General features: G+C 41.8%; 1 long non-coding RNA gene across 2 annotated transcripts in view; it reads left to right on the top strand.

The window, feature by feature from the left end:
• The window catches only part of LOC149126456 (uncharacterized), an 89,715-nt gene that overhangs the window by 39,967 nt on the left and 25,146 nt on the right, over positions 1-24,602 (top strand). The window lies entirely within an intron of this gene.

The raw sequence follows: 24,602 nt of genomic DNA, 5'->3' as shown, positions 1-24,602 counted from the left end.
GAAACATAACTTTTCAGATAACGAGGTATTAAATACTCCAGTCCAAGTCTCCCACATGGGTGGCAGGAACTAAACTCTCTGAGCTATCCCCTGTTGACTCCCAGGATCTGAATAACCAGGAGGCTGGAACCAGAAGCCAGAGCCAGAAATTGAAAATAGACACTCCAGTGTGGGGGTGTGGGCATCTTATTTGACATGTTAACCAACAGGCCAATTTCCTGGCCCAGTCATATGAATTTAGATAAGTGTTCTATGATCATTCAATGGGAGAAGACTGCCTTTTAAACAAATGGTGGCTGGAAAGTTGAACTCCACATGACAAAGCATGGAACTGGATTCTTACTCTACATCATACCTAAAGATTGACTCAAAATACATCAAAGACCTAAGTGTAAGAGATGAAACTATAAAACTCTTAGAAGAAAATGTAAGGAAAAGAAAACATAGAAATATTGGTTTATGAAACTAAAAACAGAGTGAAAGGCAGTCCATAGAATGAGAGAAAATATTTTGTAGACCATACATCTGATAAAAAGTTAATATCCAAAACATGTAAAATACAGCTCAACAACAGTAGAACAAACAACCTGACTTAAAAATGGGCAAAGGACTTAAACTGATTTTTCTTGGAAGAAGGTATACAAATGACCAAGAAGCACATGGAAAGATGGCTAACATCATTACTGATTAAAAAATACAAATCAAAATCACAGTGAAATATCATATTATAATAATAGTAGAGGAACTATTTTAAAAAATCCCAAACAACAAGTATTGATGAGGATGTGTGAAACTGAAACCCTTCTGCTCTGTTAGTGGGAATGTAAAATTGTGCAGTTTCTGTGGAATAGAACAATTCCTCTGAAATTAAAAATATGATTACCGGGGCCGGTGCTGTGGTGCAGTGGTTAGAGCCCTGGCCTGAAGTGCTGGCATCCCATGTGGGCTCCAGTTTGTGTCCTGGCTGCTTCTCTTCTGATCCAGCTCTCTGCTATGGCCTGGGAAAGCAGTAGAAAATGGCCCAAGTCCTTGGGCCCCTGCACCCATGTGGGAGACCTGGAAGAAGCTCCTGGATCCTGGCTTTGAATCGGCACAGTTCCAGCCATTGCGGCCATCTGGGGAGTGAACCAGTGGATGGAAGACCTCTCTTTCTGTCTCTACCTCTCTCTGTAACTCTGTCTTTCAAATAAATAATAAAATAAATATTAAAAAATATGATTACCGTATGTTCTAGCAACTCCATTTCTGGGTATATTCCCTAAATAATTTAAGCAGGGACTTGAAGAGATGTCAATACACTCATGCTCATAATAGCATCATTTGTGATGGTCAAAAGATGGAAGCAACCCAAGCACCCATCAGCACATGGTTGGATAAACAAAACATGGTATTTGCTTGTGGTAGAAAATTTTTTCAGCCTTAAAGAGAAAGGAAATTCTAACATGTCATATGACTTGGATGAGACTTGAAAATATGCTAAGTGAAATAAATCAGTCACAGAAAGATCAATACAGCATGATTCCACTTATATGAAGTATTCAAGTAATCAAACTCATAGAAACATGGAGTAGTGGTTGCCAGGAGCTTGGAAGAAGAGAGAAACTGGAGAGTTAAGCATAGCAGTTCCCCCTTATCCATGGGTTTGCTTTCCAAAATTTCAGTTACCTACAATCAGCTAAGGTCTGAAAATATTAAGTGGAAAATTCCAGAAGTAAATATAAATTGACCTGTATATTGTTCTGAGTAGTGCGATGAAATATTACATTTCCTGCTACATTCCTGCCTCTTACCTGCATCATGCCTTTGTCCAGTATATCCATGGGTTGCCTGCTCATTACTCACTTGGTAGTTGTGTGGGTTATCTGATTGGTTGTCATAGTATCATTGTGTTTGTATTCAACTAAACCTGGCTGTACTTAATAGTGGTCCCAAACCAGAAGCTTTTATTACAGTATTCAAATATTGTTATGATTTCCTATTTTATTACTAGTTATTATTAATTACTTACTTAAGTGCCTAGTTTACAAATTAAGCTTTATCATAGGTGTGTATGTATAGAAAAACATAGTATAGTAAATATTACACAGCAATGGAAATGTGTTCTGACAGATACATCTTTTGGTTGTATAAACTTCAGAGAACACAATCTTAAAGCAGCTAAGGCATCATTAGGTGACATAATCTTAGGGGACACCATTGTATACATGGTCCATTTGTGAAAGAAATATCATGGTGTGGTACTATCTGTGGTTTCAGGCATCTGCTGGTGAGCTTTGAATATATCCTCATAGATAATGGAGCACTTTTGTATAGAGTGACAGTGATACAAGGTGAAAGAGTTCTGGAGATGGATGGGGGTGGTGGTAACAACAATGTAAATGTACTTAATGTCACTGATGTGGCATTAAAAACAGTTCAGATTAGAGGGCAGGCATATAATCTATGTATTTTGTTAAGACTGCTGTGTATGATATTGGAGTATCTGTTTCTGATAACTGCCTCAAGTTCCTGGCTCTGGCTTCTTGCTAATGTGACTCTGGGATACGGTGGTGATGGCTCGAGTAATTGGGTTGCTGCCACCCTTTGCGGGATACCTGGATTGAATTATTGGCTCCTGCCTTTAACCTCAGCCCAAGCCACAGTTGTTGTGGGCATTTGAGGCGTGAACCAGTGGATAGGCTCTCTCTCTTTATCTGTGTCTCTACTTCTCAAATAAATTAATTAATTTGAAAAATAGCTAAGGTAATGAGTTATGTTCTATACATGAGGATACTTCAAATAGCTCATGGAAAATGGAATTAAAGTATAAATTTGTTTTGGTACAAAATAATTTGAAATTCACTCATAGTTTTTTCATAACATACATTTTCTATGAACTTTTTGAAGACCTCTCATACACTCATACCACCCCCTTACCCCCAAATAACTTACCCAAACACAAATATGAGCTTAAGTTGAACCTTTGATGACTTATCTCCAGCTGACAGCTTGGCTGCAATTTCATGAGAGTTCCACGAGCCAGAACCACCTAGCTAATCCATTCCAAATAATTCCTAACTCTTACATACATAGGAAAACAAATATTTATTGTCTTTGACTCTTAAATTTTGGAATCATTTGCTTTGCATCAACAGATAACTAGAACAGTTGGAGAAAGCATTTCTTGTCTCATGGAATTATGCAGGGTGAGTGGCCTCCTAGGAGCAAAGAAAGAACAAAAGTGCCTTACAAATGGTAAGGGCTTGGATACCTGTCATAATGGTATGCCCGACAGCCAAACAGAGAAAATAATAAATGGTACCAACTTGATAAAAAACAACTTTTCCCTCCAACCTATGTTGCTTGAGCGCTGGTCTTGGGAAACCCAGAAAGACATTGTAAAATCTGGTTGGGAGGGAGAAATAAAGAGACCCCAGACCTGTTTATTGCTATACTACTTGAGCCACGGCTCAGTACAGAGATAATGAGATAAATGAGCGGAGGGAATAGGGCAGTGTAGGAAAAGGTTTGAATTGCACAAGATTGTGGTTTTGGTTTAGCCTAGATTGGATGTGTTAGTTTTTAGAAATTGTGGTAAAATGGGGGTTTTCAAAAAGTTTATGAAAAAATGCATATGTTGAAAAATTATGTATAGATTTGAAAAATTTTTTGCACTAAGGTGGATTTATTTATTTATTTATTTTTTACATTCAGAGTGGACAGTGAGAGAGAGAGAGACAGAGAGAAATGTCTTCCTTTGCTGTTGGTTCACCCTCCAATGGCCGCTGCGGCTGGTGTGCAGTGGCCTGCGCACTGCACTGATCTGATGGCAGGAGCCAGGTACTTATCCTGGTTTCCCATGGGGTGCAGGGCCCAAGCACTTGGGCCATCCTCCACTGCACTCCCTGGCCACAGCAGAGAGCTGGCCTGGAAGAGGGGCAACCGGGACAGAATCCGGCGCCCCGACCGGGACTAGAATTCGGGGTGCCGGTGCCGCAAGGTGGAGGATTAGCCTAGTGAGCTGTGGCGCCGGCCAAAGATGAATTTATAAGTACATGTCTGAACAGGAAGTAGTTTGAGGCACTAAGAAGGATAAGACATCAGTTTGAAAAGATTTCCCTATCACAACACCATGAATTCTGCTAAAATTGAAGCAGGAATAAACATTAAAATGATGGTAAAACTTGTGTGGGAGAATAGTGGAATCATCAATGCTTTATGAAATGTTTATGGTGACAATAACCCAAAGAAACGAGCAGTTTACAAATGGATCATTTTAAGAAGGTATGAGATGATGTCGAAGATGAAGCCTGCGAAGCAAACCATCCACATCAATTTATTAAGAAAAAATTCAGCCTGTCCATGCCCTAAGTGAAGAGGATTGATGATGACAGCAGAAACAGCAGTGAACACAACAGACATCTCCACTGGTTCAACCTACACAGGTACGACTGAGAAATTAAATAGGAGTAGATTTTCTGCTCCGAGTCTACCAACACTGTTGTGTCCAAATCAGCTACAGTCAGGAGAAGAGCTTTCAATGGAAATTTTAAACAGACAGGATCAAGACCCTGAAGCATTTTGTTCAACACTTTTAACAAGAGATGAAATCTGGCTTTATCAGGATGATCCAAAAGACAAAGCACAATCAAAGCAAAGGCTACCAAGGGGAGGAAATGGTCCAGTCAAAGCTGAAGCAGATCCTGCCAGAGCCAAGGTCATGGCAAAAGTGTTATGGGGATGCTCTTGTTGACTTTCGGGAAGGCCCAAGAATGATAACCTCTGCTTATTAGGAGATTGCTTTGAGAAAGTTAACTAGGGGCCAGCACTGTGGTGCAGTGGGTTAATGCCCTGGCCTGAAGTGCTGGCATCTCATAAGGGCACCGGTTCTAGTCTCAGCTGCTTTACTTCCAATCCAGCTCTCTGCTATGGCCTGAGAAAGCAGTGGAAGATGGCTCAAGTCCTTGGGCCCCTGCACCCATGTGGGAGATCTGGGAGAAGCTCCTGGCTCCTGGCTTCAGATCGGCGCATCTCCAGCCATTGCAGCCAACTGGGGAGTGAACCAGCAGATGGAAGACTCTGCCTCTCCTCTCTCTCTGCCTCTCCTCTCTCTCTCTCCCTCTCTCTCTCTGTAACTCTGACTTTGAAATAAATAAATAAAATCTAAAAAAAAGAGAAAGTTAACTAAAGCTTTAATGGAAAAAAGCCCAGGAAAGATTGATCAAAGAATCCTTCTCCAAGAATATTCTGCTCATTCCTCTTGTCAAACAAAGGTAATATTGCAAGAGTTTTGCAGAAGGAAATTGTTACACAAATCCACCTTACAATCCTGATTTGGCTCCTTCAGACTTCTCTTTTGTTTCCTAACTTAAAAAAATTCTTTAAAGGGCATTTATTTTTGTTCAGTGAATAATGCTTTAAAAAAAGATTTTATTGAGGTGGTTAAATTCTTAGGACATCAGTTCTAAATGGTTGATATCACCACTAGCAAAAATGTCAAAAAATGAAATTGATGAAATTTCTATTGAGAAATGAAATTTATATTTCTGAGGACCTTTTGAAGTCCTCTCATACCTCATATACACACACACAAAAACCTAAACCTCTTGTGAGTGTGTGAGTGTGTGTGTGTGCACATGTCTTTCATAACACAATGTCAGAAGTGGCATACTCTTGCTCCCTCTATAATGATCAGGTCTGGGATACATGAGGGGACTAGACTAGAGTGTAGACATCAATAGGCAGGAATTGTAGGGGGTCAGTCTTGGAATCTGGCCACCATGCCTCATGTTTCAGCCCTCTGCAAGTCTGCAAGCCCTGTAGCAAGTTACTCCTGGAGTCTTTGAGCTCCAGCAACCCTCTTGTTTTGGGACCCTTTAAGACAGCTCTAATCCGGTTATCCCACTTGTCTCATGAGAAAGCCATTACTCTTTCCATACTGAATGGTAGAAATGCAGACTTAATGTTACTGCTTCTGTCTTCTGCCATCCAGTCTGCTGTGCCCCAGCTTCTTGCTTTCAGAGGTCTTCAGGAGGAGGACATGCACCAAATGTATGTACTAATATGCACTGGTAGTTCATCTGTACTGGTGCAGATCTGCACAAATCTAGGCAATGTGTCTATTTCTCTAAGAGCTCTCTCACAAACCAACTCTGGAGCAATGGAGTGAGTGTTTGAGTTCTGGCAGCTCTGCAAACCCCAGAGGGAGAAGGACTATGCAGGAGTTATTCTCTTGGAGTTCCTCTGAGCACCATGACTCCTCCTCCGAATTCTCTTTTCCATAGACTCTTACCTTCTGCTCCTGTAAGCTGCCTAGGGTGGTTACTAGTTCTCCCTTCACATTTTGGCTCTGGAGAGAGATGCCCTGCAGAGCCTGGTTGCTTTCCTTAGAACACAGACATGCTCATTATCCAAAGGCCTCAGCTCTGGGCTCTAACAGCAATTCTTTTTTTTTTTTTAACTTTTTAAAAAATTTTTATTTTCCCAAAGAAACCTTTTATGCAAGGAATACAAACTTCACACATTTCATAAATACTGCTTCAGGAACATAGTGATTCTTCCCACTGTACCCCCCCCACCCCACTCCTACTCCTGTTCCTCCTCCCTCTCCTATTCCCAGTCTTCTTTTTTACTAAGATCTATTTTGAATTAGATTAACACACAGAAAATTAACTCTATACTCAGTAAAGAGTTCAACAAATTGTATGAAAAAAAAAAAAACTTCTTCAACAGTCAGACAAGGGCTGTTCAAAGTCATGGCATCTCCAAGTTGATTTCACTTTTTTTTTTAAGCATTCCTTTTTTTTTTTTTTTTTTGAGAAACTTAATTAACTTTAAAGAAGAACCAAGAGTGATACATCTTTTGCAAGCACTTAGACATAACTATAACTTATGAGACATAAGCATTTCCTCCACTTAATACACTAAAACGAAGTAAATCTTTGAGAACAGGTTTTACTATTAACTCTCATAATACAACTCTTGGAGGACAGAGGTCCTGCAAGGGAAGTTAGCGCACCATAACTCCTGTTGTTAATTTAACAACTAACTCTCTTATGTATGACATTGGTAGTCACTGGAGGCTCCTGACGTGAGCTGCCTAGGCTGTGGAAACCTTTTGAATCCACAGACTCTCTTGATGGAAAGGCCTCATTTCACTTCCTGTTCTTTGTGATGACCGGGGAACTGGAGTGGGGGAGATCCTTTGTGCTTCACCCCTGCCCAAGCCTTTGTAAGAAGAGCAGTCTTGTCCCCAACATGTACAAGGAGTGAGAACAAGCGAATGAGGCCCACTTTTATTTTCTTTTTTCTTTTCTTTTCTTTTTCTTTCTTTCTTTTTTTTTTTTTTTTTTTTGACAGGCAGAGTGGACAGTGAGAGAGAGACAGAGAGAAAGGTCTTCCTTTTGCCGTTGGTTCACCCTCCAATGGCCGCCACAGCGGCCAGCACATCACGCTAATCCGAAGGCAGGAGCCAGGTGCTTCTCCTGGTCTCCCATAGGGTGCAGGGCCCAAGCACTTGGGCCATCCTCCACTGCACTCCCTGGCCACAGCAGACAGCTGGCCTGGAAGAGGGGCAACCGGGACAGAATCCGGCGCCCCGACCGGGACTAGAACCCGGTGTGCCGGTGCCGCAAGGCAGAGGATTAGCCTATTGAGCCACGGCGCCAGCCAAGGCCCACTTTTAATGTGTCCAAACATTAAAAAACAAACTGGAAAACCAAATAGATCCTATTATGAAATCTTGACCAATGTGCCTTCATATCATCAAACCCAAAAGCCATGGTTTTTATATGACTGAAAGTTGCTCAAATATTAAAGATGACTGAAGTTAATTACCATTATTTTATGTTTAGGTTTTCTGTTAGCAAATCAGTTGTGCTCAGATGAGTAATAAGCTAAAGATATATATGATTAATACAGCATTAACTGTTTATCATTATTTGCTTCTTTTATATAATTTAATATTCATGCCTTCATTTTTAATACTTTTTGTAATTACTAATGATGGTATTTTAACAAAGATTTTCACTTACTTTATGTTCTACTGATTAATGTAAATTAAACCACCTTCCTGTAATTGTTGTAACAGTTTTATGTTTTTCTTATTGATATTTTGATTTGGAAAACTTTGGCTTTACTAAGCCTTGGTGGACTGCTTTAACAAAGTGAAATAGCCAAATATAAATTGATTTTGTTGTTGTATTTGTTTCATTTTTAGAAGTTTTTGCTGATTTTGTTAATAGTATGCAATGGTTCTTACCAAATAACTGCAGAAAATAGAAATTCAAAATTCATTTTATTTTCTGTCAAAGAAAATAATTTTCTGCCTACTCTTTGGAGAACCTCATTGTTTCACACTACTCTCAGGACAATTTAACAGCACTTCCCCAGCATACTCATTCTTCTATCTGAAAGTGGCTTGTAAGATCAATGTATGTGTTTGATAAAGTCACTTCTTCTTTAGGCAGATGGAAATATTTGATATCATCCAAAAAGTGTTCCAAACAGTGTAGCTGTCATTGACAAAGTCTTAAATCCTGGTAGTAAATTCTCACTGCACCATTCGCGGCACAAAGATTGGTTCTGGTCACAATTCTGGGTGTACATTTTTATTACCAACCCTAGTAGCACAATTATGTTTCCTCTTGGCAGTCTTTTTAAGTTACAACTAAAATTTCAGATGAAGTAATTTATGGTCCAGTGTTGTGATACAGAGGGTTATGCTGCTGCCTGTGATGCCAGATCCTATATTGGAGCACCAGTTTGAGTCCTGGCTGCTCTGCCTCTAATCCAGCTCCCTGCTAGTGCACCTGGGAAAGATGTGAAAGATAACTCAAGTACTTGGAATCCTACAGGCACATGGGAGACCAGATTGGAGTACCAGGTTCCTGGCTTCGTCTTGGCCCAGCTGATGGTTGTGGCCAATTCGGGAGTGAACCAGCAGATGGAAGATTCTCTTTCTCTTTCCCCACGCCATTTCCCCAGGACTCCCATGTGGATGGCAGGAATTCAAGTACTTAGGCTATTGTCTACTGCCTCTCAGCACATTATTAGGCAGCTGGGTTGGAGGCAGAGACGGGATGTGGGCATTTCAAGTGGCAGTGTAACTCACTGCACCACAATGTCTGCCCCCCTTTTAAAAAGGAGTTTTCTTTTTCCTCCCTTTGAAAAATTGCAAGTTGTTCCATTCTCAGGAAAATGAAAAAATTATATTTATTTTCTATTATGAAATCCAGGTTATCAATTCCTACCATATTCTCATTGATCCAGCGTTTACAAATATAACTCTGTTCAGTATTTGGGGAATTTGAATGTGTTTTATCTACATATAATTAAAATAAATGTTTTTATACCAAAATATAAAATTATTATAGGATTATTTTTTCAAAAAGTTATGTTTCTGCTAACATATTTGGAATGTGTTAATAGAATAAAAGGTAAAATAAAATTATAATTTATGACTATTGCATAATTAATTAAATTGAATTTGTAATTAATAAAAGTTTAAAATAAAGATAATTTAAATTAAATTGAAATTTGTTTGAAAGTTTAATTAAATCTTAAGTGTTTCATGAAAATAATACAATTCTTTTTCTTCTTTTTTTTATTTTTTTAAAAATTTATTTATTACTTATTTGAAAGCAGAGTTACACAGAGAAATTGAGAGGCAGAGAGAGAGAGAGAGGTCTTTCATCCACTGGTTCACTCCCCAGCTGGCTGCAACACTTGGAGCTGTGCCGATCTGAAGCCAGGAGCCAAGAGCTTCTACCGTGTCTCCCATGCAGGTTCAGGGGCCCAAGGACTTGGGCCATCTTCTACTGCTTTTCCAGGCCATAGCAGAGAGCTGGGTTGGAAGTGGAGCAGCCAGAACTCGAACCTATGCCCACATGGGATGCTGGCACTGCAGGCTTTACCCACTATGCCACAGTGCTGACCCCATAATACAATTCTTAATTCTAGATTTCCATCTAGGTAAGCAATTGGTATTACTCTTCATGATATTACATCTGGACCTATTGGATCCAATTTTTATGGAAAAAATGAATTGCTCTATATTGCAAAATATTTGTTAGCCATTGTGTGCAACTGATGCACTTCCCATACAAATTTGCCAAAACTTTCAGCAACATGTTTTGGAGCATGAACAGAAGCAGGAGAATGGATTTTTCTAGAAAGTGATGTGTTTTGCAGACATATTTATTTCAATGTTGTGAGAAAAGAAGGATTTGGTTGCCTTGCATCTTACTAAGAACTCTGCCTCTGGATTTTCCCAGAATCTGCAGCCCTCTGCTCTGCCATGCTCCCTAACAGAGCCTAGCGCTGTGGGCTATTTTGGTTCCAGTCATAGGGCAAGAGGTATAGAGAAGTGTTCCCTGTGGTCTAAACCTATGGGTCAAGACTACAGATAGTTTTTGGTATGGTTTATACTGTCAGCACATTGGATGAGTGCAAAAATATCTGTTCAGTATGTTTTTACCGAATCAGAGAATCTGCGTAATTAGGTTACCTTAACTGAGAATGGATCTGGTGCTGTGAATGCCATGAACTCAGAGCAGATGGGGGTTGATGGAGATTTTAATGTTCCAGGAGCTCTAGTGTCATATTGGTTGTAAATTGTTTTATGTCTAATTAATATTTTAAATGTATTAATAATTGACATTCTTAAAAAGATAACATTTGTCTAAATATTCACATAATGTTATACAAGTAAAAAATATTAGGAGCTTAAGCAATTAGATTTCTCTGAACATTTCTTAAAAACTTAATCGAAAGCTTTTTAAAATTTAATTAAAATAAAGATTCATAAGTGGTCTAAGTCCCATATGAAACACATAAAGTACAAAATATTGCTAAGTTTAGAAGGCTTATTAAAGCTGTTACTCCAAAACAATTATAAAGAGCATAGAGGAAGCATCACTTTTTATTCTTATCCTTCACATTTCCAGAGTTTTGCTTTTTCGCTTTTGTGGGGCTGTTCACAATCCTGGCAGCCACAGTTTTATTATTTGCTTAGGATTTTAGTGAACTTATGGGACCTTAAAGAGAATGAAGGCCACCACAGACCAGGTTCTGGGGTGCAAGTCACTCTCCTTGAGTTGGATTGTATAAGGCTGCTCGAACTCATGTGTGGTTCAGAGGCTGAACCTGTTTTATAAACCATATCACTCCTTCCTTCATGTTCCTGCTTCTTACATTTTTGTATATTGTCATAGACTTCTGTTATTCATGTTTGATAGCAAGGTAGACATTAGCTTACGTGTGTGAGAGGGGCTGTAGAACAAAAATGGGAATTTTTTGTGTGGTTTAATGAGGGAAGCAGCTTACAAGCATGCCTTGGGAGCAAACTAGCATCTGCACTTCAGAAGTCTTGTCCATGTTCAATAACTGCTAGGTGGGTCCCAGGCCTCTCCCAGAGGCAAGCTAGGGTAATCTTTGCAGCCCTGCACCAGGAGGTTTTTAGATCCAATAACACTGTATTGATAGAGTCCTGGGAGGAGTTTCATGAATTCCACTCCCACAGAGCCCTCCACCCAGCAATCTCCTAGAAGAGGAAGGGGAGAGGAGAAATGGTGGGCTACACCCTATCCATAGAGACTCCAGTCTGAATGTCCTTTGCTGAGATGACTGCCTGATCTGTCAGGTGAATTTTTTTTTTTTTAATTTGAAAGGCAGAGTTACAGAGAAGGGGGGTGGGAATATAGAGATCTTCCATCTTCTGGCTCACTCCCCAAATAACTGCAAAGGCCAGGATTGTGCCAATCTGAAGCCAGGAGCTCCTTCTGGGTCTCTCATGTGGGTAGCAGGGGCCCAAGGACTTGAGCCATCCTCTGCTGCATTCTCAGCACATTAGCAGGGATGCTTGATTGGAAGTGGAGTGACGGGGACTCGAACTGGTGCCCATATGGGATGCTGGCATTGGGGGAGGAAGGCTTAATCCATTATGCCACAATGCCAACCCCTGTCATCTGTATTTTTTTTTTTTTATTAAACTTCACTAGCATGTCTACTGCTACTCTGTGTCTCATGTCAAAAATTCTTTTCTTGATTGAAGACAAGAACCTCTAATACAGCCATCTCTGGTATTTGGTGAGAGAAACACAAGTATTTATCATTAGTATTTTATTGAAATTAGTACCCATAATCAGTGGACAGACACACACAGAAGTAGACAAGAAATATCCATGAATATAATTTACCAATATTTAAAAGCCAATACAATTGCAAATAATCCATTCCATTGATGTCTCTTCGGTATTATAGCCATTTTTGTGCATTTCATTTTGAATTTTCTCTTTTGAGCTTTATTTCGAACTCTCTCAAACATGGCGTAACTTGATGGTCTGGACCCCTTTAAACTGCTGCTGCTTGCTCCTTTTAGCTTTGCCCTTCATGCTTTATGACAAAAAAAGTATGCTGCAAGTCAGCCTAGATGTATTTGTGCAATAAAGACTTCGGGGGCTGGTGCTGTGGTGTAGCAGGTAGAGCTGCTGGCTGCAGTGCCAGCAACCCATATGGGCACTGGTTCAAGTCCTGGCTGCTCCACTTCCGATCCAGCTCTCTGCTATGGCCTGGGTAAGCAGAAGATGGTCCAAGTCCTTGGGCCCCTCCACCCACGTGGGAGACTTGGAAGAAACTCCGGGCTCCTGGCTTTGGATTGGCACAGCTCCGGCCGTTGCAACCACCTGGGGGAGTGAACCAGCAGATGCAAGACTTCCCTCTCTCTCTCTCTTTAAATAAATATTTAAAAAAAAAGACAAATAAATGCCTACTTTCTTAAAATGAAAAATTAAAAAAAATAAAGACTTTGAATTGGAGGTTTAAGTTAGGGACTGAAGCGGGAGGGTGGGAGTGCCCACGAGAATTGTAAGGAGCCAGAGCTGCTACTACTGCTGTTCACTGAACAAGAAGCAAGAACATTTTTAAGACTACAATTCCACACTAATATTTCCCTTTGATCATACTATCATACCTAATTTTTTAAACTTTTATTTAATGAATATAAATTTCCAATCATACCTAATTTTTATAATAACCCTGGTTTTGTAGATCATTACAATATCCTTCTAGGGTAATAAGATAAATCTTTAGAAACAAGAAAAGAGGGAACATGTCTTTTTATTAGAAGGTTAATGAATGCCTACTCATGAGTCATTAGAGGGAAACGTGTGGGGTATGTGTGTTGTGTAGTGTAGCATATGTATGTATAGAAACGGCACCCCAGGTTCTAGTCCCGGTTGGGGCGCCAGATTCTGTTCCGGTTGCTCCTCTTCCAGTCCAGCTCTCTGCTGTGGCCCGGGAGGGCAGTGGAGGATGGCCCAAGTCCTTGGGCCCTGCACCCGCATGGGAGACCAGGAGAAAGCACCTGGATCCTGGCTTCGGATTGGCGCAGTGTGCCGGCCGTAGTGGCCATTTGGGGGGTGAACCAACGGCAAAGGAAGACCTTTCTCTCTGTTTCTCTCTCTCACTGTCTAACTCTGCCTGTCAAAAAAAATAAATAAATAAAAAAGAAATTGTGTATGCAGTGTGTGTGTGTGTGTGTGTGTGTGTGTGTTGTGATGAGAAGGGGGAAATAGGCTGAGACTTATGCTAAGACACGTGTGACACTCAAACATTTTTGTAATTTTTGATATAAAGTTTGTTTTCCCTCTCTCTTTTGACATTTATTAGATTAAATTAGTGGGGAGTGCTGGTTTTGAGCATGTTGGTATTGGAAGGATTTTAGCTTGAGTCAAAGGGATTTATATTTATATATATATACATAAACATGTATATATATATAATACCACCTTTTTTCTATTTTGAAATAAAATCTGAAATTCTCTTGCTTTAAAGATAGAACTTATGCCCTCATGAATGGTACATTGTAGATGAGGAAAGAGAGAAGAGGTCTGGTGTAGAGTTATGGTGGCTCTTTAAGTGACAATAAAGTTATTTACAAATTTATACTGAGGGAGATTTTATACAGAGGTGGGTGGTCCAGGCACATCCTGGCAATGCAGTGAGTCCTCGGGAATTCAGACTCATTTTGCCTTTCCACACTGAACTCCTCCTGCAGGGGTTCTTGTCCAGGGCTCAAGCTGCTCACTCTGCCATCAGGACCAAGAGAGAAGGGGCCAGGGGAACAGTGGCAGCAATCTCTAGTAATAATGCAATGGAGTCTTTGGGAAATGTACCCAGCAAAGGTGGTAAAAATGGAAAGAAGGAGATGAGAAGGGAAAATCAATAAGATTGGGAAATGGATTGCTTGTGAAGGACAAAAGAGAAGAGAGGTGCTAAGCAGGATGTCAAGTTTTCTGGTTTGGTGCGAGGGTGACACCATTCACTTAGAAGTAGTGGAAGAGGATTGGGCTCTGGAGAGAGAGGCTAGCGTTGGATATGTTGAACCTGCACTACCTTTATACTTGATCTTAGCCTAAAGGCTGAGAAGCAATGAGCTACCTTTCAAACAACCAAAAAGAGATATTAAGTAGACAGTTGGACACATTTGCTGTATTTCTTCACTATGAAGAGAATCCTTTTGTCAGAAGCAGTACTGTGTGGTCAAACATGATGGTGAATAAGACAGTCAATAAGGCCTTAGGTGGACCACACAGAAGCACGATGAGCTTGGAGAGCCAACCAAAATCCAGATGTGTCCACGCTGCTGGGGACAAATCACTGCCTCCTCCAAGATATGCCAGCAGCAAGATGTTCTCACGATGCCTATTGCTGATGTCTACCTCAGTCAGGGGGACTCCATGCTGTTGAGTGGAGCCTCCATGCCCGTGGCTCAGGCGTTTGCATGTGATCACATTGAGGAAACACTAGTGTGGGAAAGGGACTCAGTATGTCACATGTTCACAGAATAGATCACTTTGTCCATTGATTCTCAGCGTTTTGAAGCCTGTTTATGCTCTAAGTACATATTGGGGTGGGTCCATTCTTTTTTCTTTTAAATTAATTTATTGGAGCCAGCATTGTAGTGCAGTGGATTAAGCTACCCCTAGTTTTTGTTTTTTTTTCTAAAGGATTTATTTATTTGAAAGTCAGAAGTACAGAAAGAGAGAGAGAGAGAGAGAGAGAATCTTCCATCTTCCAGTTCACTCCCCAGGTGGCTGCAACAGCCAGAGCTAAGCCAGGCTGAAGCCAGGAGTTTCATCTAAGTCTTCAACATGGGTGGCAGGAGCCCAAGCACTTGGGTCATCTGCTGCTTTTCCCAGGCCATTAGCAGGAAGCTACATGGGAAGTGGAGCAGCCAGGATATGAATTGGCACCCATGTCAGCATTGCAAATGGCAGCTTTACCTGTTACATCACAGTGCTGGCCCCTTGGGTCCAGTCTTAAGATGCCCCTCCTGCCTCATGACTTGGTGGCTTTCCTCTTATGAAAAGCTCAGGTTACTTGATTACATATCGGGTCATGGTCAGCCTGTGAGTCTCCTCCATGACTCAGTAATACATTAATATACATTGCAGAATGAGACAAGTTATTTGCTGAAGAGGATAGAATTTTGCTTGAAAACTCAAGAAGCCTTGGCTGTGTGTCTACTATAGAGTCTTGCCACAGCCTTCTTGTTTGGTCTCCTGCCTGGTGTTTCCTGCTTCTACCAAACTTTCATGTCGCCAGCAGAATGATCCTTTTAAAACTGAAATCTGATCATGTCTGAATCTGATCATTAGTTCATTCAATCACGATCCTTTGACACATAATTTTAATGAGCATGGATTACATGCTAGTTCTAGGTCTTAAGGATTTGTCAGAGAACAGAATGGAGGGCCTTTGCTTTGTGGCATTGTTAAATCTAGTGGAGGAAGAGGAGGAAGGGGAGAAGGGGGAAGAGGAGAAGTGGAAATTCTGTGAATGAAATAGTTTTTTTTTTTTTTTTTTTTTTTTTTGGCAGGCAGAGTGGACAGTGAGAGAGAGAGACAGAGAGAAAGGTCTTCCTTTGCCGTTGGTTCACCCTCCAATGGCTGCCACGGCCTGCACACTGCGCTGATCCGAAGGCAGGAGCCAGGTGCTTCTCCTGGTCTCCCATGGGGTGCAGGGCCTAAGCACTTGGGCCATCCTCCACTGCACTCCCTAGCCGCAGCAGAGAGCTGGCCTGGAGGAGGGGCAACTGGGACAGAATCCGGCGCCCCGACCGGGACTAGAACCCTGTGTGCGGGCGCCGCAAGGCGGAGGATTAGCCTAGTGAGCCGCAGCGCCGGCCAATTGTGATTTTATTATAGCATTGTTAATATTAGTTTGAATATTGTACTTGGATAGGTGTATGATAGATATTGGTACTTAATTTATCACCAACACTTGTATCTCTAAATCTAATTCAGTAGAACGTTTTAAAAATGATCATCTCATTTTCATTGATCCCTCACTATTCACAATTATTTTTGCTGAATCTTTTTCCTTTAGTGACAATGCAGTTATTTGTATAAATTCAATAGCAACTTTTTTTGGGTATGATATGTGAAGTTGATTTGCAACTAATTTTTTTTCTTTTAGACTTTCAGTAAATTTATTTAATTGGGCAATGACAAGCTCAGGATTAAGGAAAAATGTTGTACTTCCTATTTGGAATAATTGCCTGAAACATCCCCTTGGAAGCTATCCTGGTTACTACAGCTCTTTTATGGTTTCCAGAGATCAAGCCTTAATGGTAGCCAAGGTCATTTCCTGGCCAACTCAGACCTTTAGAAGGTTTCTCAGACACTAAATCACCCACATGTAGAAGTAATGCAGGTAAAATATGATGGAGATGAATTTCTCAGGTTTGGCTTTCTATGTTGGAATAGAAGAGTAACTTGGAGTGATGAGGACTTTTAGAAAAGTAATTCCTACAAAATCTTTCAGTGGAAGTTAATCTTCTCTTCTGGGCTTACTGGATGCTTAAGGAGGTAGATTTGTTGGTGATACACTGCAAGTTGGCTTCTCATTGTGTTTTAGTCAGTGGATCAGTTTAAAACACAATGATATTATTATTGATAACAGGGAATGAGCTGTGAACAAAAAATCTGATAACTTGTGAAGGGAAAAGGATGACTACATGTCCTTTAGTTGTCAAATGGGCTCAGCTTTGCCTCACTAATTGCTATTTATTAGGGTATTTAACTCATCAGTTCAGGCCACTGTGACAAAATTATGTAATTGGGTAGCTTAAGCAACAGGTAGTTATTTCTTTTTTAAATATTTTATTTATTTATTTATGTATTTTTTAATTTATTTGACAGAGTTAGACAGTGAGAGAGAGGAGGAGACAGAGAGAAAGGTCTTCCTTCCATTTGTTCACCCCCCAAATGGCTGCTACGGCCGGAGCTACACTGATCTGAAACCAGGGGCCAGGTACTTCTTCCTGGTTTCTGACGCAGGTGCAGGTGCCCAAACACCTGGGCCATCATCCATTGCCTTCCTGGGCCACAGCAGAGAGCTGGACTGGAAGAGGAGCAACTGGGGCTAGAATCTGGTACCCATATGGGATGCCAGCGCCGCAGGCGAAGAATTAACCAAGTGAGCCATGGTGCTGGCCCCACAGATAGTTATTTCTAACAGTTTTGGAGGCTTGGAAGTCCAAGATCAAGATGACAGCAAACTCCAGATCTGCAGACTCCATCTTCTTACTGGTCTCACATGATTGAGAGAAAAATCATCTCTCTGGCGTTTCTTCTTACAAGGGTGTGAGTCCAGTTGACCAGGGCTTGACCCTCGCGACCTTATTACCTCTCTAAAGCCCTAACTCCATCACACTGGAGACAAAAACATGCAGATCATAATGTTCAGATAAACAACTTATAGAAAAGTGAATGCAAGTTACTTTCTCTAATGCAATGAAAATGAGTTTTCTGTAATATATGTAAATGATTTCCAGTAGAAAGGACAATATGAAAGGTTGTGGCTTCATTGACCTGTAGGACATTAATCATATCTGTAGCTAAATTAGTGTTCTTTCTTCAAATGACTGTAAGTATTTCAATTTCTCCTATAATCATTTCAGCAAGTTTTACCTTCCTTCTAACTTCCTCATTCATGAGTTAAATCTTAAGTACATGCTCACTCAAAGATACACACACACACACACACACACACACACACCCCATAATGAAAGATGACAAAACACCAATGAGAATGGCTAAAATTAAAAAAAATGTTGATGATGAGTACTTACAGGGATGTAGGACAAATAGAATTCACTTATACTGCTGATTTGCAATATAAATGGAAACAATCAGGGCCAGCACCTTAGCATAGTAGGTTAAGCCTCTTCCTGTGCTGCTGATATCCCTTATGGGCACCAGTTTGTGTGCTGCTGCTCCTCTTCCAATTCAGCTCCCTGCTATGGCAAGTCAAAGATGGCCCAAGTGCTTGGGCCCCTGCACCCATGTGGGAGACCCAGAAGAAGCTCTTGGCTCCTGGCTTTGGATCAGGCCACCCCTGGCCATTGAACCAATCTGAGGAGTGAACCAGTGGATGGAACTCCTTTCTCTCTGTCTCTCCCTCTCAGTTTGTAACTCTACTCAAATAAAGAAATAAAATCTTCAAAAATAATAAAAACATAAATAAATTGAAACAATCACTTTAGAAAAGCAAACTTATTGGCATCCTTTAAAGCTTAACGTTCTTAAACCGTAAGGCTTATCCCTAGTGATATAACTAACATAAATCTGCACTTATGTCTACCAAAAACATACATAAGAAGAGCTGTTAAAATTTGTTTGCAATAGTCTACAACTGGAGGCAATCAGTTGCCTGTCAAAAGATTATATAAATCTACACATCAAAGCTGGAACTGTGGATAAGTGGGTAAAGCCACCATCGGCAGTGCTAGCATCCCATATGGGCGCTGGTTTGAGTCCTGGATGCTCCACTTCTGATCTAGCTCTCTGCTGTGGCCTGGGAAAGCAGTGGAGGATGGCCCAGGTCTGTGGGCCCCTGCACCCCCATAGGAGACTGGAAAGAAGCTCCCAGCTCCTGACTTCAGATTGGCACAGCTTTGGTCATTGTGGCTATCTGGGGAATGAATCAGCAGATGGAAGATCTCTCTCTCTCTCTCTCTCTCTCTCTCTCTCTCTGCCTCTGCCTCTGCCTCTGCCTCTGCCTCTCTGTAACTCTGCCTTTTAAATAAATGAATAAATAAAATATTTTTTTTAAAAATTTACACAGGAATTTAAAAAGTGAATTGTTGTTACTATATAAGTTATATATAATTGTTGTTACAATATATTTTACATACTGTTGAGTGGAAGAAGCCAGGTGCAGAACACTACACACTGTGTCATTCCACTTACATAAAGTTTAAAGTCAAGAAAATCTTGTCTCTAAGATAGAACTCTGGGCCAGTGCCACGGCTCACTAGGCTAATCCTCCGCCTTGCGGCGCCCGCACACAGGGTTCTAGTCCCGGTCGGGGCGCCGGATTCTGTCCCGGTTGCCCCTCTTCCAGGCCAGCTCTCTGCTGTGGCCCAGGAGTGCAGTGGAGGATGGCCCAAGTGCTTGGGCCCTGCACCCCATGGGAGACCAGGAGAAGTACCTGGCTCCTGCCTTTGGATCAGCGCGGTGCGCCGGCTGCAGTGCGTCGGCCGTGGCAGCCATTGGGGGGCGAACCAACGGCAAAGGAAGACCTTTCTCTCTGTCTCTCTCTCTCACTGTCCACTCTGCCTGTCAAAAAAAAAAAAAAACAAACAAACAAACAAACAAACAAAAACAACTCTGAATTGTTACCTGGGGGAATACTGAATGGGGTCTATAAACAAGCTCTCTTTTTTCAGGCAGTTATTGTTGACCTATACTGTAAAGATGTGCGCTGTTACTCCATGTGAGTTATAATTCAATTTGAAAAGATAAAATGGATTTGTGGTAGCTTACAAGATTTGTAGGGGTTGTGGGGGCAGACAAAGCCACCATAGGGAAGTTACACAATCAGGAACAATGTCCCTGTTGTGTCACCAGGTGTCCATTGAAGACCACTGCCATGACTGTGCACGTCCATGTGGCTAAGACTCCTTAGTGTTCCAACACTAGACAGCCAGTTCTGCCACTAAAATTGCAGCTACCACTGTCTCCATGCCACTTTCCCACCCCTACCCAGGATGAATTCTGCCCAGGATTGCTCACTTGGACCCTAACTTCCAATTCAAAGTCAGAGCCAGGATATTTGGTAGATATTTGTCCCTTGGTTGAAAGGGAGGTTGGGAGAGAGAGCATCTTCCTACTCTTTCATGTACAAGGGGATTCCTCAAAGAGAAGGAGGAGGTTCTAATCTGAAGCATCTTAGAAGAATAGCAACTATGGGCATGGACGAAGCAGTTCAAATTGTCAATCAATACTCAAAGTAGGCCCACACTGCTCTAGCCACTGTGCCTGAAAGGGAAGTCCTGGGAGCAGATTCTCTATTATGTTTATTGTTTTTCTTCACTCATTCAGTTGCAGGAAAGCAAAGGAATGTGTAAACATTCAGAATGAAGTTGCTAGATTAAGTTCAAATCTTAGGGTCTGATTAATTCTTTTCCTTCCATTTTGCTTTTAGGGGTTTATGAAAAGTGTAAGTAGAGACTTCAATGACTTTTTCCTTAAAAATGAGATTTATTACATTTATTACTTTTTTTAAAAAAGATTTATTTATTTTGAAAGTAAGAGTTACAGAGAGTGAGGCAGAGACAGAGACAGACAGAAATCTTGCATCTGCTGGTTCACTCCCCAGATGATTGCAACCCCCAGGCATGGGTGAGATTGAAGCCAAGAGGCAGAAGCTTTATTGGGGTCTCCTGCGTGCGTGGTAGGGCCCCAAACAAACACGTCTGTTACCTTTTCCCAGATCATTAACAGGAAGCTGGATGAAAAGTGGAGCAGCTGGGACACAAACAAGCACACCTACAGGATGCTGGCATCGGGCGACAGCTTTATGTGCTCTGCCGCGATGCTGCCCCAGATTCATCACTTTTAATAATGGACTTATTCTAGCAGAATGCTCTCTTATTAATGTCAATAGATCTTGCTTGTGCAGAACTTGACTGCTTGTCAGCACCTTGCCTCCACAGCTTCATTCCAGCCATTGTTACAAAATCACTGATGGCCTGCGTTTGTGGACTGGGATTATTTTGAGAAGAAACAAAAAATAATAGATTAATTTTAAGTAATACAAAATATTGTTCTCCACCATAATATGGAGGGGAGTCAGGTATTGCGTGGACTTTAGGCAAGAAAGAAAGCCTGCTCTTAGTGGGCATTTAGATTAAAGAGCCATGGAAAGAAACAATCTCCTTTAGAACTCCACAGTGAGAAGGAGAGCTATGTCTTTGTCAAAGAAAACCATTCTCTCTCTTTTTTTTAAGATTTATTTATTTTGCTTGAAAATCAGAGTTACACAGAGAGAGGAGAGGCAGAGAGAGAGAGAGGGAGATCTTCCATTCGCTGGTTCACTCCCCAGATGGCCACAACAGCCAGAGCTGCGCCTATCCAAAGCCAAGAGCCAGGAGCTTCTTCTGGGTCTTCCACATGGGTGCAGGGGTCCAAGGACTTGGGCCATCTTCTACTGCTTTCCCAGGCCATAGCAGAGAGATGAATTGAAAGTGGAGCAGCTGGGTCTCGAACCAGCACCCATATGGGATGCTGGCACCACAGGCGGTGGCTTTTACCCACTATGCTACAGCACTGGCCCCAAAGAAATCCATTCTCAAAACAGCAGAGATAGCATGCCAGGAGCCTACATTGGCAGATGCTGTGGTGTGTGTGTGTGTGTGTGTGTGTGTGTGTGAGAGAGAGAGAGAGAGAGAGAGAGAAAGAGAGAGAGAGAGAGGGAGAGAGAGAGAGAGAGACAGACAGACATAGAAAGAAAATGAGGACATTGCAGATGGAGTATAAGCAGTGTTTTGTGCACTGGCACTGCACTAGCTACACCTTATGATGCCATAAGGTTTGAACTTGGAACATTCTACGTAAGTGAATTTTGACAGAGCAAAAGGATTCTCTGGTTATAGAATTCTTAACAGCTATATTCTCTGAAGAATATCACATGGAACTTTTATTTCTTTTATGAAAGAAATAGAAATAAAATCCACTGTATTTAATGCTATGGAAACTGCTAATTGAACTGCTAATTACCAAGATGAGAATTTGCTGAAAACACAGGCCCTTGGCTCACATAATTTCTGATTAAATTCTGACCTGGATAACATCCAGATTTCTACAGGACTTTCCCATGCTCACTCTGTGTTCATCAAATCACCTAAGAAACATACACTTTCCAGCAATGTTCTTGGTGTTGGCTCAGGCCTGGCAAGGGCCCTCTTGACTCTATCACATCATGGGAGGAGTGTGTGTGAGGAAGAGATCACATCACTAATCAGGAAGCCATAACACTCCAAAATCGCACCTTGAATTAACTTAAGGATCTCTTAGGAGTCCCCACCTCTTAAAAGGCCCACCTCCCCATATCACCACCGTGAGGACCAAGTTTCTGACATATGAACCTGTGAGGTACAAATGCCACCTAAACCCAAGTACGGTTTTCTCCATCTGCTGGGAAATTGGCCTGGCTCATCCTTACAGTCCATGATTCCAGAGGAGAGAAGAGGCTTTCTTTGTCCAGACTGATATTAGTATTTGAAGACAGCTCTGATGGATCTACCTGAGATAATGCTCACCAGGTGATCACCCCCATGCGTGTGTGGGAGGGAGGTGTGGAGACCCTGTGATAAGATTATGAAGAGGACCAGGAAAGTGGTGAGCAGGGCTATCAGTCTGTCATCTGAGAGTGTGGGGTCAGTGGCTGGAATGAGGTACAGGTGTGACAAGACAAGTAGGGCTGCAGAGGGCACTGCTAGCTACCACTTGCCTCTTCTCACCCAGCTCCTGCCTCCTGAGGTTGTAAGAGATTAAACAGACCTACTTCCAGGACCACTGGCCTTGGACATGGCACGGTTCCCGGGACAGGTAGAAGGGCCTTTTTCCTGCAAAGTGTCGTCTGGAAGCAATTTTACTGGGAGCAGCACATTTGGTACCTGGTCAATCTTTTACAGATGAAAAAGAGAGGGGCCGGCATCGTGGCTCACTTGGTTAATCCTCCGCCTGCGGTGCTGGCATCCCATATGGGCGCCGGGTTCTAGTCCCATTTGCTCCTCTTCCAGTCCAGCTCTCTGCTGTGGCCTGGGAAGGCAGTGGAGGATGGCCCAAGTGCTTGGGCACTTGCACCCGCGTGGGAGACCAGGAAGAAGTACCTGGCTCCTGGCTTTGGATCAGCGTAGTTCCGGCCGTAGTGGCCATTTTGGGGGTGAACCAACGAAAGGAAGACTTTTCTCTGTCTCTCTCTCTCACTGTCTAACTCTGTCAAATAAATAAAAAAAAATAAAATAAAAATAAATAAATAAATAAAAGAATTAGATGGATTTTTCAGACCCTGGAAAATCACTTAAACTGTCTGAAGCTTACCTATATAAAGTAGAAATACTCATAAGTTCTGTTATAGTTTACTTGTGGTTTACCTCTTTAGGGTTCATGTGCTAGAATCTTGGTCCTTAGTGTGGTGGTGTTGAGGTGCTGGAAACTAAGTCGTGGAGCCTAGTGGCAGGTGCTTAGGTCATTGGGAAAGTGCCCATGGAAGGGATCCTCACAAGCTTCCTGTCTGGCTGTGTGACCTTTCTCCCTTCTACACTCACACTGTAGTGATGCCATCCACCAGGAAGTCATCACCGGAGCCAAGCTAATGCCAGCATCACGCCTTTGAATCTCCAGAAATAGTCAACAAATATTGAGTGTCTACCTTGTACCATTTCTGTTCTTGGTAATGGAGATAAGTCCAGTAAAACCTACCAACCAACCAACCTTGTCTTTGTATTCTGGTGGAGTAGGGGAGATAATACTATCAATAAGTAAACTATATAGCATGTTGGGTAATTTAAGTGTTATGAAGAAAAGTGAGGGATAGAGCAAGTTGCAGGGTATAAGTTGCAATTGTAAATCAAATGGTGAAGGAATTCTTGCCACTAAGGCATCCTTCCAGCAAAGTCCTGACTCAGGCAAGAGAGTGAACCCATGGATATGGATTCTGCCTCATAGGAAATGGCTGGTACAAAGGACTAGAGGGCAGGGCATTTGGATCTGAGGGCAAGTCATGGAGTCCGTACACTGGAACAGAGTGAGCCAGGTGGGAATTAGGAAATGAGATCTGGGAAATGATAAGAACAATCAGGTCACACAGAGTCTCGGAGTTCATTATGAGGATTTTGGGTTTTTACACTTATGGAGTGGGAAGCCCTTGGTGGTCTTAGAGTAGAAGAGTGACAAGATCTCATTCATGCTTCAAGGCCCACCCTGGCTACCATGTTGAATGTAGACCAGAGGGAGGTAGCCAAGATGGAGCCCAGAGAGGTGACTGGAGGCACCCCCAGATAAGAAATGATAGCATCCTAGGATAAGGCAGTTGTGAGAGGGGCTGTGTTCTGGAGGTAGAACCTATAGAATTGATTGATGGATTGGCTATAGGATGTGAGAGGAGGGGAGGAGCCAATTACAGCCCCAATGCTTCAGGCCTAGGCAGTTTTGAGGGTGGAACTGCATTCAGCTCTAGGACACACTCAAGGAGTCTGATGTCCTGCTCAATGCTGTCTGTCTCTTCCTGACTGGAGTTTGCAAAGGGCCAGGCTGATCCTGATTTCACCT

This window comes from Oryctolagus cuniculus, chromosome 5 (assembly GCF_051225735.1).
Source record: "Oryctolagus cuniculus isolate XC-2025 breed Fujian yellow rabbit chromosome 5, ASM5122573v1, whole genome shotgun sequence".
Lineage (NCBI taxonomy): Eukaryota > Metazoa > Chordata > Mammalia > Lagomorpha > Leporidae > Oryctolagus > Oryctolagus cuniculus.
Note: the sequence above shows the minus strand (reverse complement) of the source record. Positions and strands in the feature narration are given on the sequence as shown.